The following is an 18,592-nucleotide window of genomic DNA, read 5'->3' as shown; positions in this document are numbered from 1 at the left end:
AGAAAGCCACGCTATCCAACATACTCGTCCATCAACTAGTCTTAACTGCTTTGTCTTCTCCAAAGATCCCCACCTTGTGTTCTTATTGCAATATCCAACAAGTTATCCCCATAACCCAAATCTATATGTGTTGGATCTATCCATGAAGAAACCGCTCATAAAAAGATGAATTCTTGATCAGCACCACCAAATCATCATCATTGGCATTATCATCTTCCTATTTTGCACCATGCCTTGTCATTCATGCATTCGCTTTGGCATTTGCTAGTTGGACATTGCCTCTATCCTCCTCTGCAAGGAGGACCTTCCCCCAAAACCAGTGTTCCCTCCACACCAACACTATCTCTTCAATAGGCACGTTCTTGGTCTCTAGCAAGAAGAAGAAGATGAAGATGGTCATGATGAGCACCCACCCAGCAAAGAAGAAGAGCCCAAACTTCAAGTGGCAGAGCATGGCCAGGAAGACTTGGGCAATGATGAAGGTGCAGAGGGGGTTAATCGATGTTTTGATGCCCTGCCCAGTGGATCGAACCTCCAATGGAAAGATCTCACTGGGAACCAACCATCTGAGTGGGCCCCATGACCAAGCGAACACAACGATGTACGTGCAGATCAAAAAGAGGACGAAGTTGGTGGTTCCCTTGGTTATGTGTCATGTGCCAGACAGCCCAAAGGTCTTGCCTAGGACGATGCCTATAAGGACCTGCATCAACCACAAGATATACCAAGTTGGCAGTGGGTTGGTCTCATATCTATTGTAAATAGGGATGGGAAACAAGCCAAGCAGTTGTCGTTTGGCTCGACTCTGCACCAGAATTGAGCTCAATGAGCTGAGCTACAATTGAACTTATTTAGCCCAAGTGAGATGAGCAGGAACATGGCAAGCTAGACTTGTATAGGTTCATTTTACGTTGTCTTCATTATATTATATACATAATATGCATATTATATATGTTTTATATATATATATATATATATATATATATATATATATATATATATGTATGTATATGTATATATATTATTGTCAAGCTTTAAAAAATACTAAAAAAAACTTTTTTAGAAAATGAGTCATATGGTATTTGCTCATTAAGCTTGGCTTCACTCATGACGAACTCACAAGCCGAGTCTGAGCAGGCGCTCCCAAGTCCAAACAGCCCAAGTTTTGGTTGTTTATGGAAGGGTGTTGCGTGTTCTCCCCCGAAGATGCATTGTTTGCTACAGTGCGTGTTTGGGAGTCTGAATGAGCACCACATATATAAGTATGTGGGGCCCGTATCCCCGTGTGTGTCGGCATCACTTAGCATCAAAGTCTGGTGTGGTTGTAATGACTTAAGTACCCTTTCCTACTATTCTTGCCATGAAACGATGGTTCGAGAAAAGGACAAAATGTCCTTCATCCATAAAAGGGAAACAATGGTTCGAGAAAAGAACAAAAATGTCCTCCATCCAGAAAGTCGAGGATGATGTTAACTCTTCAAAGTCCAAACATTCGGTTTGCACTATCTGTTATAAAAGGTGCTCCCTTTGACGATGCACCCTTTACCGTCGTCTGCTACCATCGAAGCACCCTTTGTTGTCGTCTCGAGTCTAGGTTTCTACCTTGGTTTTTAACTTGTGTAACAACACATTGCCACCTTCTTGTTCCTGCCTTGTGTTACAAAACATTCTCGGGCTCGTTCCTACCTCGTGGAGATAACTATAAATCGATCGATAGTTCGATTATTGGTGGGCGTCATAGAGGCATTTGTCGGCCATCTCTTTTTACAGTCTTCTCTTCTTTTTCGTTGTTGTTAGGCAGTATGGAAGAAAGCAAATGCACAAACATTCCAACAAGTACCATTAAGGCATCGTGAGTACATTTCCATGTCATTATGTTATTGTTGAAGAATGTATGTCATCGTGAGTGTCATTAAGGCATTGTTTTGTTATTACAGGTGGATCTTGTCCTTTTGACGGTTGTAAAATTAAAGATATTTGTAAGACGCTGGGACCTGTTGACAAGAATGATTGTTTATAGATGCGAGGAAGGGCCTCTACCCCATCCGCTATCATCCATTCACTTAATATATGCAATGTATCACAAATCGCAGTTGTAGTTACATACTACCGATTTGTGAGATATTGTTTTGTTTGTTAATATTGATTTGTAAGCTATTATGCTGAATTTTCGTATCGATTTGTAATATATTTTGTGATATGTATATCAATTTGTAAGATATTATGTGTTTTGTAGTGTCAATTTGTAAGCTATTATGCTGAATTTTCGTATCGATTTATAATATAATTTATGATATGTGTATCGATTTGTAAGATATTATGTGTTTTGTAGTGTCGATTTATAAGCTATTATGTTGAATTTCTGTATCAATTTATAATATAATTTGCGATATGTATATTGATTTGTAAGATATTATGTGTTTTGTAGTGTCGATTTGTAAGCTATTATGCTGAATTGTTGTATCGATTTGTAAGATATTATGTGTTTTCTAGTATCGATTTGTAAGATATTTGTAAAAAGAATTTTAAAACGTGTGCGTGCAGAAATAGATTGTTGTGTGCTTGCGATGGTGATTTTCGTATTCAAATCGCTGCTCATTTAGCAATTTCTATTGAAATCGCTTCACAGCATCATAGATATAATTAAATCATTGTCACGTGGATCGCTATCGTCAACACACATATATGACAAATTGTGTCTTTTATTGGCATGGTAAGTAACAACTCGATGCATAGTATAAGCAAATTACAATTCATTGTTACTTTTATATTGTAATTCGTAGAATCGTTTCTTTGACTTGCTTAACCTTATTGTTATCCGTTGTTATATACATCTTGAATAAATTATAGTAAACGTATGCGCTGGCTAACACAAAATGATATCTTGCTTATGACAGTGGTGAGCTTATCACTTGGTTGCAATGAAGATGATTTGTCTTAATCATTGGAAAATTATGGAGAAGTGAACATTTGTACTAATGATGCTCTTGAAGAAGTGAACTAATGATGCACATGATAATAAGGGTGCAGGCATTGGATTCACTATTGACTTGAATGTTCCAGCAGAAGAAATGCAATTCGATAATGAGGTAGACGATCATGACAGTACACTTGATAAAGGTGCAAGCATTGAGAATGTACATGATAGTACACTTGACTCTGTTTCCGTAGAAGGAATGTAGTTTAATAATGAGGAAGCTGCATACAAATTTTATAATGATTATGCCTTAAAACTTGGCTTCAGTGTTAGAAGGTATTCTTGGTCAAAAAATGCACAGGGTGTCATGGTGAGAAAGACATATGTTTGTTCTAAGGAAGGTTGGAAGAAGTCAAGTGGAAATCTAACAAGGAGCAAGCCAGATTGAAGATGCGAATGTCCAGCGAGAATGGTGTTAAGAAGACTTCCAAATGGGAAATATGTAGTTCGTACTTTAATCAGTGATCATAACTATGATTTAGCAGCTTTATTTATGACTCTTATGTTAAGATCACATCATAAAGTAACTAAAGCACATGCTACAATTACTGAAATAGATGATAGTGTCAGCATTGCACCAAGAAAGACATACAATTTGTGTGTGCACATAGATGATGGTCGCGAGAATGTGTCATTCTTATCTATGGATCTAAGAAACCAATTAAGAAGGAAGAGGACAGATAACATGAAGAATGGAAAAATATGTTCTTTGGATGATTACTTACAGAAGAAATTAAGCATTGACCCTGGTTTCTTTAGCGCAATTTAACTGGATGAAGATGGATATGTTATGAATATGTTTTGGGCAGATTCAAAATCAAGAGTAGATTATGAATGCTTCAATGATGTGCTTATTTTTTATACGACAGTGAAGATTAATATGGAACAGTGGCCATTTGCGCAATTTGTTAGAGTGAACCATCACTCACAGAGTTGTATATTAGGCGACGCTTTTTTGTATGACCAGAAAAAGGAAAGCTTTGAGTGGTTGTTTAGAGTATTTACACATGCAATGAATGGGAAGCAACCTGAAGCTATACTTACAGATGGTGATCACGCAATTGCGGCTGCAGTGTCTCATATATGGCCAAATGCACATCATCGCCTATGTTTGTGTCATATCTTTCAAAATGCAGCAAAGAACATAGGACACATATTTAATCAGAAGACAGGGTTTGACAAAAAGTTTACAAGGTGTACTTAAGAGCGTAGATGAGGTCAGATTTATGTCTGATTGAGAGAAAATGATTCATATGTACGACATTGAAGATTATGTGTGGTTACAAAATTTATATGCAGAAAAAGAGAAGTAGGCATTGGCATATGGAAGATAATACTTTTGTGCAGGTATGATAAGCACATAAAGAGCTGAATCTATGCATGTCACACTGAAGAATACTTTGTATTCATGTTTAACAATGTTTCGCTTTATGAAACAATATGTATTATTTGTAGACGGTCTTAGACAGAATGAGCTTGAACAAGATGTGAAATGCTTCAACACCCGCCCTGTAACTTTAGGCAAGAAAATATTAATGCGATTTGCAGATTTGTATACACTAACTATATTTGAATAAACTAAGAAGGAGGTTATACAGGTCATGAATTGCAATATAGAAGGACACATTCAAACCAAGAATATGCATAAATACCATATTGTATGGGAGGGCGAAAAGCATCAAAAAAGGCAAGAAGCACGTGTCACGTACAATGTTGACAACGGAACAGTTGAATGTACGTGTAAAATGTATGAATTCAAAGGTATTTTATGTCGTCATGCATTAAAGGCACTGTTATCATCACAAAATTTTACTTTTGCAAGTCAAACTGACCTTTAAAAAAGTTTTTGAAAATAACTCGCCTCCGTTTTAAAATGCGGAATAATTCCGAAGAATGGGACTCGCCTGTCGGTACGAGGTTCAACCGTTCCTGACGCCTTTACCAGGGGTAATTGAACCAAGGATCAATCTGGTGCTAACTTATCTAAATCGTGTTCTATTTCCTAAATGCACAAAGAATCAGGCATGTGCTATGATTTTCTGAAAATGCAGATTTGAAAACATGATGTTTGCTTAGAATAACTGAAATACTTGGAAAAAATGTCACTTGGAAAATCGTGAATCATGGTGAAAGTATTTCTGAGGAAAATGAAAATCGATTTCTGAAGAATCTAGAGGTTTTGTGAAAATCGATTTCTAAGGAATTTCAAATAACTTTGGAAAAACTTGATTTTTCTGAATTTAAACTTTGAAATTGAATATATAACTTAGAAAATCATGATTTGAACTTGATAAATACTTGAAATACCATTTGAAAGCTCAAAATTTTGAGAAAATCAATTTCTGAGTAAGACTTAGAAATTTTGAGAAAATTGATTTCTCTGAATTGGAATTAAAATTTGCAACTCAATGAAATGAATGAATATGGATTTGAAAGACTTGATTTTGAGAAATTGAGAAAATTATTTTGTATTTTTGAGAAATGCAGTGCATTTTGAAGTTAGCCTAATAGTGTAGGTTGAATATGGCTAATACGAAGATCACAAATCTGGGTTTCATTAGTATTCTGACTATGGCCATAAATACGAATTCCACCGAGTTTGTCAACTCCTTAAGAGCTAGTGCACGTGCCATTTGTGTAGACCATGGTGAATTTGTAATATGTGCATGAATAATGCATTCATCAGATATTAAAATTTGCAGAATCAAAGTATATGCAATGCATCCTATTCTATGCAGGAATTGAAATTCGTATTCCAAATTTAACCATAATTTACATCACTAATTGAATTTAAATAACTGAAAATAAAGTCTTCAATATCTCTGCAAAACTAGCAAACTTGTTAGTGAAGAAATATCGGCTTTTCTAGATTTATCCAGTAATATCTGGAAATTACTAGATTTTGCTAGATATAACCCTTTTTCCATGATTCTCTGAGATAAATATAATAAAATATGAAATAAAATAGAATAAATAATGAAAATAAGATTTGAAAATTTGAAATTGGGGTCAAAATGACCAACATACCCCCGATAGCAAGACTATGGCCTTGAAATCAGGGTTTTCAGAAAGATATTTTGTAAAATACAACTTTTGAAATTCAAATAAGGATAAATTAAACCAAATATGATATGACATGATTAAAAATGAGAAAATATAAGTTAGGGATTTCGAAATTGAGTTCAAATGACCAAAATGCCCCTGAAAACAAGACTATGGCCTTGAAATCAGGGTTTTTCAGAAAATGTTTTGGTAAAAACATTGGGTTTAGGGTTTAAATAAAATAAAATGAACACAAAATTGATCATGAAGCATCCTAATATGATTCTAAACATGAAAAACCCTAAAAACATGAACTTATACACGAAAATCAAGAAATATCATGAAAATCGTGTTTTTAGCAGTGTTTCAGGATCCTACTGGTACCCTGTTTTGCAATTTGATTGATTCAAGCACCAAACGATATCCAAAATTCATACAAATCGGTGTGTTCAATCCTTTTAACCTTAAAATTGGATTGGAAATAGAAAGATTCAATTTTGACACAAATTTTAATTCAGAATTTGCACAAAACCCTAAAATTTGCTATTTTTGCCCGCGGATATGTACTTGTTTCAGTGTTAGACCCGAATCAGGGGTCAATACACTATGTAAATTCTTGAAATTTTACAGATACAAAATAGACAAAAAACAAAGAATCTTTTTTTTACAGATCATAAAAATCATCTTTGATGAGGGAGATATCATTCCGGCAATCTGGACTTGAATATAACGAATATAAAATTGATTAAAACAAGTACTTTCGATTGAAAATACAGAAATAAATAGCATTCATCATCAAAATTTTCTGAAACTTCAGCAGTGAATATTAGACAAAAAAATAATGAACTTCCCTTTTTAGAGATCATGAATCAGATCTACGGTTTGAGATCTATGATCAGTACAAGTCGGATTAGGGTTTTTATAAATTATAACGAGTTTTTAAAATATGGATCCGACTTTCTGACAGAGGAAAAATACCAAATAGAGGCAAAAAAATTTTAAAAATTTTACAGTAAATATCTTAAATCAACACAAAGCCACTGCATTTTACGGATCTCAAATCGAATATCGGGTGAAAGAAATAATGCAACTGTAAGTTACCTATGAATTTCAATAGCGATTTTTAACGATTGAAAATCACGGTTCGATCTTTTATTTTTCTGATAGAGTTACCGAATCCCAAAACCTCTAAATTTTTTACAGAACCTTACTGACATATTCATGTATCACATATAAAAAAATAAGTAATTTATAATGAGTATTTCAGTACGAACTAACATGATTTCTATGAATCTAAGATTAAAACATACAGAAATCTAAGAAACCCTAATAAAACATGATTTATTTAATGAAAACAATAAAAAATATATATAAACAGTAAAATGAATCCTATTTTGATGCTGTAATACATGAAATAAACAGTAATATGCTAAAAAAATAAAAATAAAATAGGGATCCATGGCTGGAATTGCTTTCACCTTTGAAATCATGGATTTAATCCATTTCATCGGATAAATCTCATGTTTTTTGGTTAAGAACATGAAAAACATACTTCACATCGATTCTAATGGATTAGAATCCTTGAAATCGCCCTCAAACTGAGTTAGATCATCTTCTTGTGTCGATTTTGGGGTTCTTGGATGAAATCCATGGTTAAATCCATGAACACAAGAGTTTCCATGGTGAAATCTATTGAAAAATCATAAAAAAAACTAATAAAAAATAATAAAATAATGTTAAAAAAACTCACATTGGGGTTGCATCTTCAATGGAGGAAGAAGAGGTGCTGGAAATAGGAGGGAGACCACAAAAATTTGAGAGAAAAACAGCCCCTTTTGACCTCTTGAAGTCCCCCTTTTATAGGTTTTCAAAAAGTCACTTAATTAGGGTTAATTAAGAGGTTTTTCTTTTTTTCAGGACTCTTTCTAATAAATCCACTAAGGACCAGCAATTTTCCTAGAGGGTTTTAACCTAAATGAACTCTAATTAATCCCTAATTAACACCTAATTAAACCCTAGAAAGTCTAAATGTGGTGCCACCTAGTGTGGACCCACATTTGGTTTTTAAAACTTGAATTTAAAACCTTTAAAAACCAATGGTTTAAAACTTAAATAAAATGGATTTTCGAAATTGATTTTGACTCCTCTAAACCCCTAACCTAACTAGGACATTGACTAACTCTAGTCTAACCTTGAATTCTTCAAATGTGGCGCCACCCCGAGTGGGCCCCACTTGAATTTTCAAAAACGATTTTAAAACTTGAAAATGAGAGGTTTTTCAAAAGAGATTCAAAAGTAGACTTTAAGATTGAAAGTTTTGAAATGGTACAGAGTCTTGACTGAGTCAGAATTCCTCTGGATATGGCACCAACTGAGGGGGGGGCATCGAAGTTTTGAAAATTTTGAAATAAATATTAAAAATGGCTTTAAAAAGGGTTAAAATTAACAGTTGAAATTCAAAGTTTTGAAAATAGAGTTCTAAGCAAACTGGAACTCTGGACCAGAGTCCTGAACCAATTAAGACTCTGAGATTTTAGATTTTAAAAGCCAAATGAAAGAGTTTTTTTTTGAAAGATTTTATCAAAAATGGTAAAATAAGGCAGAAAATGCAGTCGGAGTTAGAGTTCTAACTCAACCGAAACTCTAAAATAGAGTTTTGAATCAACTGGGACTCTACAAAATGACCTAATTTTTGAAAAACAAATGGAAAAGAGTAAAAATGGAAGTAAAAATAGACTCCTGACTGGATTAGGACTCTAGGACAAAGTCCTGATCGGACTGAAACTCTAGATTTTTTGGTATTTTCTAAAAAACAGATGAAAGAACTTGTGAAAATAGTGAAAACAATAACAAATATTGAAATAAAACAGAGTCCTAATCCAACTGGGACTCTGGAGACAGAGTCCTAATTGAATTAGGACTCTCAGAATTTTGGATTTTTTGAGAAAACAAATGAGAGAATTTTGAAAAACAAGTGAAAACAAGATAGAATTGAAGTTTGGTTCAGAGTCCTGATCTAATTAGAACTCTGAAGAGGAGTCCTAATTCGATTAGAACTCTGAAAAATTTTGGTTTTCTAAGAAGTAAATGGTAAGATTTAAACAAAGCTTTTGAAAACCAGTGAAAATGAAGTGAGAAAACAAACTTTGGATAGATTCCTGATTCGATCAAGAATGTGGGATAAAACCTCAGAATTTTGAAATTCCATTATAAAGGTATAACAATTTTGGTTCCTGAAAGGATAAATAAAAAGATTTTTGAAAGATTCTTTCAAATATGAAATCAGGGTGAGAGTCCTGATCCAACTAGAACTCTTCAAACAGAGTCTTGGTTCAACTAAAACTCTGAGTTTTTTACTTCTCTTTGAAAGATTTTGAAAGAATTGATTAAAAACAGGTAAAAATAATGATGAAAGATAGAGTCCTGATCCGATTGCAACTCTGAGGAAGAGTCCTAATCCGACTAAAACTCTAAAGTTTTGGCTAAAATAGAAGATTTTGAAAATCAGATGAAAAGATTTTAAAAACAAGTGAGAATTAAGAATAATAGATGAAATCGGGATAGAGTCCTGATTCAATCAGGACTCTGAGAAAGAGTCCTGATTCAATTAGGACTCTGAGAAAAGTCCTAATTCGACTGAGACTCTAGAATTTTGACAAAAAAACAAAGGATTTTGATAGGTTTTCTCAAAAACAAGTAAAAGGGTAGTAAAAAATAGAGTTCTGATCTAACTAGGACTCTGGAAAAAGAGTCCTGATTCAACTAGGATTCTGGAAAAAGAGTCCTGATTGAACTGGGGTTCTGAAATTTTGGCCAAAAATGACAAGAATGAGTAAGGATATGACCACAGCTGGTTTAAAATCAGAATGGGTTTTAAAAAGATTCAAATAGATGAAAATACAGAGTCCTGATCCGACTAGGACTCTAAAGTTGTTGAGATTTTTTATAAATAAAGGGATCCAGAAGCGACACCACCTAAATTGGACTCATCTGAGAATTGAAATCAATTGAAATTGAGTTTAAAATGAATCCAGATTGTTTTCTGGGGAAAACATTTCGAAATATAAGATTCTGGGGGTTGGCAAATGGCAAAAATGTTGATTTAAAACCCAGGTTTTGAAGTTGATTTTGAAAGAAAAGTTTTAAAACTCGAATCTAGATTTAATATTTTGAAAACAAGAGTCCTGGATCTCGATAATTAGATGCAATGACATGCAATGCTATGCAATGCAATGAAATGACATGTCAAATGCATGCAATGATATTGCAATGATATATGAAAGGTAAACATTGGATGAGGGTGAAAATTTGGGGTGTTTACAGGCACTTAATCAAGAGAAGATACAAGAAATACCTTTGTCATATTTAATGCAAAGATGGACGAGACTGGCGAAGATTGAACTGCTAGATACAGACAATGTCAATCAATCTGATGTTGATGAGAAGTGTCACATAGCCTCCCGTTAGCAACTATGTAGGTCACTTATGCATGTTGCAGATTTAGCATCGAAAAGTGAAGAAGCCTATGTATGCATGAGAAAAGTGTCAAGGGAGTTACTTGAAAATGTGCAGTTAACCATCAGTCCATTGTAGCTCATGAAAACCAGTCCAAGAAAATGGGAGTGAACAGTAAAGGTAAAAATCATGCTTCCCTTGACACTCATGAGAAATTGCTCCAAAGCATAAACATCATCTTCAACAAGTCAGAAGTCAATGTTATAGATTATAAAAGAAAAATTCACCTAACGAAGGGTATCAAAAGGAAACTTGCCTTTGATCGCAGTCGTTGAAGATAAAAAAGTGCACTAGAATTGGTTGGCAAGAAAAGGTGTAAGAAACAACCAACCTCTAAGCAAAAACAACCAAACCCTTCGCATGAACAGGTATGTAATACATTATATTGCTTTCCATGTAAATTGCATTACGTGCAGCTTATCAATATCTAACTTGTGTAATTTTCAACCTGCAGCAATACCTTACAGACATGCACTACAACGTTAGAACCTTTAATCCTCCCGACCAGTTTTTTCGGAATGATAGCTTCAATTTTACAAGTCTTTTGGTATGTAATCAATGTTGGGAGAATGTTTGCATTTCTTGTGAAACTTAATGTAGTGTCTTATATTGTTCTGTTTCATAACAGGCTCAAATCAATTCGAAAGCGAGCTATGGAGCACAGGAATCGCATGTGAATTTTATTTAAGTCTTACTATAAAGTTAGTTGTTATGCCTCTTTGTATGACCCAATTTTTTTGTGGGATTTGTTATGAGTTTAACAAAATAGGAGGTGAATATGCTTATACACTGGATGGTTTTATTAAGAAAGAGTTTTTGGATGAAGCCATTTTCATGAATCGTTAATAGAATTGTTAATATTTTTGTGGATCACTGCTCATGAAAAAATAGGAATCGCGTGTGAATTCTGTTTAATAATGTATCTTTCATATATATAAATTGTTGTAATATGTATCATTCACATGTATAAATTGTTCTCTCATCTAGCCATATGTATATCGATTTGTAAGATATTATGTGTTTTATAGTGTCTATTTGTAAGCTATTAAGCTAAATTGCCGTATTAATTTGTAATATATTATGCGATATGTATATCAGTTTGTAAGATATTATGTGTTTTCTAGTATTGATTTGTAAAATGTTATACCATGTAGTGTCTTATCGTGATCTACACAATGACATTTATGTCAGCCACAATTGGATGAAAATTGAAATGTGCATGAGTACAAATCACGATAAAAATGCATAAACAAATCATTGTCTCTTCTAGCCTTCAAATATACACATCATTGTACAACTCAATCCAATCACTGCCTCACCTAAACCCATAATACAAATCGATGTGAAATTCAACAAAAAAATCAAGGTAAATTCAAAGTGATTTACAGCATAAAAATGATTTACGTTTTATACAAAATAATATTTTAGTAACAGTTGCAAATTGATGAGTAAATCACAATATTATATATCGATATTGTTCACAAAGACAAACAAAGATATATCGTTGTTGTTATAGCTTCTTAAATACAAATTGATGTTATTTACAACCACATTCATTTACCAAAAATATTAGTATCTATTTTCAATACATCATGACCAATGGTTTGGCCATTAAATCATTTACACAATGACTGATTAATAAATGGCTGAAAAGAAAAACAATAAACAAAGCCACACGATGTATAGACTTAGTAAATTATAAATCAAGAATAATTCAACGATATAAATTAAGGTAACTTTATAAATACAAATCGATATCAATTTGTGTATACTTGCGTAAAACCATGCAAAATGTAAAACCCTAATATAGATCTATATAAAGCCCTACCCTACCTGACCCAACCCATTGTTTAGGTCTAAAACCCTAATCTATTTAACATGTCTTCCTCTTTTCTGCGGCAACGCAGCTTCTTCTTCTTCTTTTTTCTCCTCCGCCTTTGTCTTCTTCTTCTTCTTCTTGTCCTTCTTCTTCTTCTTTATATTTTTCTTTTTTCTTTATTCTTCTGTGTTCCTTCTACCTGTGCTTGATAGATGGGGTTTGATGTTGATAACGTAGTTGTTTCATGCCATGAGAAAAGATTTGTATAATCTTCGATGATGATTATGGTGGTTATCTGCATGATAGACAAGGAGGTAATGCTAATATCCATCTATTTGATCCATTCCTACTGTCGGACCCTCCATTGTTCGCAAACCATACTTCACAGTTAAAAATATATCTGCCTAATCTTCGATATACTTCATGACAAATACGTAAAAATGACTTATCATGTAGCCCCTCGGCTCCTTCAAGGGGACAGTGTCTGAGCTTAAGTTATGAAGCATATTGTCAAGAGTGCACCAATGCTAGAGTCTCTAAGAATCAACCTCAGTCCGAGAAAAATGGTGTAGTGTGCTGCCATTACTAATGAGCTTGTTTTCTTGGAGATGATGTATTCTTAGCTGCACATAGAATTGTTTTACAGCAGAAAATGAACTCGACGATGAACGATATGGATGTTTTTGTGCTCTCTTCTGTAAAAATAGGAGTCTCTAAAAGATAGATATGTATTTGACAAGAAATATCCTCTCATAAATAGATTTCCACATTCTGGCACCTGGATTGCATTAGAAGCATGTCATTATTTTGGACATGGGTTTTATATTGGTGATGCTATCTGTTTTCTTTGATGAAGATGGTGGTCATGTATTGTATCAAAGCCAAATCATTGGTCATGATGTATTGTAACTAAATACTAATTTTTTTTTGTATAAGAATGTGGTTGTAAATCATGTGGATTTGTAGTTACAAAGTTACGGCAAGAACGATATGTCTTTGTTTGTCTTTGTGAACGAAATTGTTGAAGTAAAACCCAAAATCCTTAAACCTAAAACCTAAAACCTAAACCCTCAACCCCAATCGCCCGTAAAAGCGAATAGAAAATATCGTTAACATAGACATAGCCCGTAAAAGAAAATCACGTTAGCATGTAACCTTTATACGTTATTGTGTAAATCATGATGGTATAACGATTTACACAATAACGTCCATGTCAGCCACAACTGGATGAAAATCACATTGTGCATGAGTACAAATCACAATAAAAGTGCACGGTTTGTGCAAATCGTTTCAGTCATTTATCAATGTTTATGCAAATCGTTCCAACTGTATATAAATGCTTGTTCAATTTTTATTACCATAAAGTTATGGAACACATGAATTGTGTGTGAATTATGTTTAAGTCTTAACATAAAGTTAGTTGTTATGCTTCTTTGCATGACCCAATCGCGTGTGAAATCTTTCACATGTATAAATCGTTATAATCATTTTCCATTATACACAACGCTAATCGCTTTTACGATTTTCATTTATGAAGGGCTAACATAACAACGATTTGCCTTTGCTGCAAAGTCCAACTTATTAGCGTGTTTTGTAAAATTGAAATTTTATTTATTTAAACCCAGAGAGATTTACATAATTTGTATACACAGTCTTACAAAATTTGTATACAAAATTTGATTGTACAGTCTACAAAATCTGTCAGAAGTCGATATACATCATATTACTCTTGAAGGGTCGCGTTGTTCATTGCCTTCTAGGTATTCTTGCCGACTGAGTTTTTTTCTCTTCTGCAATTAGAAACTCCATCAATTTTTTGCATAGTTCTATGTGGAATCCAGGTATATCATCCTGCAACAAAAAGGTAATGTGACACCAATATGTAAATTGAGTCCTCAATCATAGAGGATAATAAAACATGTTTAAGTGTAGAGCATACAACGTAGAAATCAGGTTCTCATCCATTGTATATTGCTTCAATATACTTCATTACAAATACGCCACAATCGATGTCGTTATTTTGTAAAGGAGCATTGTGTACTGAGCGAAATCTCCACTCGCCAATGTTGACATCCAAAACATCTTTGACGAATACCACCTATGGTTAATGCAGAAGTAAGTAAATTTTTGGCCACCGTACATGATACGATACCCTTATAGATGAAAACTTACCAAATGCAAAATATCACGATGTACACCAGGGTGAAAGTCCAATGAGTTATAGCACCATATTCATTTTTTCTGTAAATTCATCGTGTATAAGACCCAATGCTGAGCAGTTTGCCAGAGTGTAGGAATCAATATCTGCAAATTGATACAATATCTTACAAATTTATAGTATAAATCGTGTTAGGACTGTTATGCCTAAACCTCGGACAAGAGGTTTTTTCACTTACCTTTTCACTTGACCAAAAGTCTCTGCAGTGATCATCGTTACCCCAGTATGATAGTCTATCTTGAAATCCAATAGAGTATGACAATCGGCAGACGAAACTTTGTTGAACGAAACAGTGATAATAGTAAGGTTAAAACATGAAGCAACAAGAGTAAATCAAAAAAGAAAATAAACATATAAGAGAACTGATATACCATGAAATAAGGGGTGACGATGCGTCTAGTATTGGTTGTTGCATTGTTTTGAATATACATGACAAAATCGGATATAGTCTGTTTGCAACAAATATGCTTGTGTTAACATACATACCCATGGCATACGTAATATATAACTGATAGTGGTTTCATAGGTATAAAATTACTGATAGTGTTTCCTTCTACAAATTCATTTTGCAGCCATTTGGTGTTATCTTGGAGCTCTTTGCTGAGTTTTCAGGCACCACTTTTTGTGGATGTTCCACTGACATTAGCAGAATATTCAAGAAACGATATTGAAATTCCTTTCTACAGTACACAATATAAATCGAATATACGCCATAAAAGAAACAAATTTTAAAGAAACTCATCACGAGGTTTAGAAAATATATGTCTGATTTGCCATCGTTGGTCGTGTAGTTGTCGTCTTCTCCTTCCTCGTCTCCTTCCATGACATTGATACCTCATTTGCGATGAAGCAAGTTATATGTTTGATTCACAAATAAATCATTTATAAAAGAAATGTCGGTTCGTCTATTCCTTGTTCATGAAGCAAAGCGATGCAACACCGTCCTGAACTTGTGTGATGTGCCATTCATATATAAAGGAAACATTGTTTCACATACCGCTAGTTTTCAAAAAATACCACCAATTTTTAAAAAGTGCGAGCAAGTAAATTGTATTGTGCATTAATTAAATTAAAAAACGTCATTTCATCTGCCTTTTACAAAAATAGTCAACGTGATAGGACGTATCAAGCAAATTGCGATAGCAAGTATTGTAAATTGATTTGCAACTAAGTCTTGATTTATAGTTTACTAAGTGTAAACATTGTGTCGATTTATTTATTATTTTTCTTGACATATTGTTCACATTGACAAAGCTCGTAACAATAAATCATGATAGGACAAATCGTTCACATTACCAATAAACATCATGTCGATTTATTTTTTCATTCTCTTTTTTGTCTTTTAGTAGTCATTGTGTAAATTGCGATAGGAAAATTGTCAACATAGACAAAGCTGGTCAAAGCAACTCATGATAGGACAAATCGTTGCAATGAAATCGATTTGCAACTGTAACTTAAATCGGTATCAAGTTGTAAATTGATTTGTATTTAAGAAGTAGCCTCGATTTTTACTTTATCTATTCTAAACATCGTCTTGATTTTTTTATTGTTTTAGTTTTCTGCCTTTTATTAATCGGTTATTGTGTAAAGCGTGATTGGATATATCGTTCACATAGAAAAATCTTTTCAACCCTAAAGCCAAAAATCTAAAAACCTAAAACACAAAGCTCGTCAATCGTGATATTATATATTGATATTGTTCACAAAGACAAACAAAGACATATCATTGTCGTGATAACTTCATAAACCCTAAAGCCTAAACCCTAAACCCATAAACCATAAACCAACCTAAACCCTAAAACCCTAAACCCTAAACCCTAAACCCTAATCCCTAAACCCTAAACCCTAAACCCTAAACCCCAATCCCTAAAACATAAAACCCTAAACCTCTAAACCCTAAACCCCTAAAACCCTAAAATCTAAACCCTAAACCACTAAACCCTAAACCTAAATCCTATAACCTAAACCTAAAACCTAAACCCTAAACCCTAAACCCTAAACCCTAAACCCCTAAAACCCTAAACCGCAAACCCTAAACCCTGAATCTTAAACCATAAAGCCTAAACCCCTAAAATCCTAAACCCTAATTGCGATTGGGCATATGATGATGTATGTTTTCTTTGATTTATAGTTTACTAAATCTAAACATCGTGTCGATTTATTTATGAATCAGTCATTGTGTAAATCGTGATACGACATATCGTTCACATAGAAAATGCTCGTAAAAATAAATCGTGATAGGACAACAAACCATATTCCTGATTCTTACTAATATAGCATTATTGTGTAAATCGTGATTTTTATTTATGAGTGTTAAACGTGAGTTGATGATTTATAATAACGGGTTCTTATTAGTATAGCATTGTGAAAATCGTGATAGGACATCGTTCACATGGACAAAGCTCGTAAACGCAAATTGCGATAGTTTAAATCATTTTCGCTTTATGTTCGTTGTTATACAGATCGTGATAGAACACCTATAAAACAGTGTTAGCGATTTGCAACTTTTACTTAAATATTTATATCAAGTCTTAAATTGCGATAGTGTAAAAGTTACTTAAATACTTTACTAAGTCTAAACGTCGAGTCGATTTATGTACACGTGGGTAAAACCCTATTCTATGTAAAACCCTAATATAGATCCGTGTAAAATCTTATTCTATTTAAAACCCTACTTGACCTGATCCAACCTGTTATCCACGTCTAAAACCCTAATCTATTTAACATCTCTTCCTCTTTTCTGCTGCAGCGCAGTTTCTTTTTTTTTCTCCTCCGCCTTCATCTTCTTTTTCTCCTTCTTCTTATTCTTCCTTGTATTTTTATTTCTTCTTTGTTCTTCTATGTTCCTTCTACCTGTGCTTGATAGATGGGGTTTGATGTTGATAACGTAGTTGTTTCTTGCCATAAGGAAAGATCTGTATAATCTTCGATGATGATTATGGTTGTTATCTTCTGTGTATACATCGATATATTCATGACACATACGACTGTGGCATATTTTTCGTGAAGTATATCGAAGCTTACACAGAATATAACAAACATAATAATTTTTAATTGTTGTCGTCATATCAGAGCAAGCACAAATATTCAGCATGATAGACAGGGGGTGATGCTGATGTTCATCTATTTGATATATTCCTATTGTGGTCCCTCTATTGTTCGCAAACCATACTTCACAATTGAAAAAAAATATGTCTAGTCTTTGATATACTTCATGACAAAATGGTGCAGTGCAGTGGGAGTATCCTCAGCTGCACATACAATCATTTTGAGTTCATTTTCTTGGAGAGGATGTACCCTCAGCTGCATATAGAATCATTTTGCAGCAGGAAATGAACTCGATGATGAACGATATGGTTGTTTTTATGATCTCTTATGTAAAAATGGGAGTCTCTAAAAGATAGATATGCATTTGACGGAAACGTCCTCCCATAAATGGCTTTTCATGATGTATTGTAACTAGCGAAGACCACTCAGTAAACTGAAGGTGCTAGTCGTGCGGGCTGCATCTTCTCTACCTATTGCAATCCATACCTTCGATATACTTCAGTTATGCCTGAAAGCAAGATGGATTTCATGCACATCTGAATTGCACTCGAAGCACATAACTATTTGGACATGGGGATAATGATATATATTGTCTTTGATGATGATGGTCATGTATTGTAACTAAATACTCATATATTTTATAAATGAATGTGGTTGTAATGTATCATCTAAGTAGATTTGTATTTATTCGCCTTTTATTAGTCAATGTAAATTGCAATAAGACAAATCGTTGTACGTATAATGTATCTGAATCGTTATACCAGATATTGTCCCAGAGCGATTTACACAATGACAATGTCAATTTTTTCTTTACTAAGTCTAAACATTGTGTCAATTTGTGTAAATCACGATGGAACGTATCGTTCGCTTAGACAAAGCTCGTAAAGGCAAATCGTAATAGGATTTTCCAACAAATTTGGTTCGATTATCTGATGGGTTTTGGTGGCATGGTTGTACAGATCGTGATATAGCA

At 33.8% G+C, this 18,592-nt stretch overlaps 1 pseudogene; it reads right to left on the bottom strand.

Moving 5' to 3' along the window:
- Positions 1 to 241: 241 nt before the first annotated feature.
- The window catches only part of LOC149818208 (sugar transport protein MST6-like), a 29,587-nt pseudogene continuing 11,236 nt past the window's right edge, over positions 242 to 18,592 (bottom strand).

Source organism: Nuphar pumila, chromosome 13, assembly GCF_984573655.1.
Source record: "Nuphar pumila chromosome 13, dmNupPumi1.hap1.1, whole genome shotgun sequence".
In the NCBI taxonomy this organism is placed as follows: domain Eukaryota; kingdom Viridiplantae; phylum Streptophyta; class Magnoliopsida; order Nymphaeales; family Nymphaeaceae; genus Nuphar; species Nuphar pumila.
This window is presented reverse-complemented; position numbering and strand designations above follow the sequence as displayed.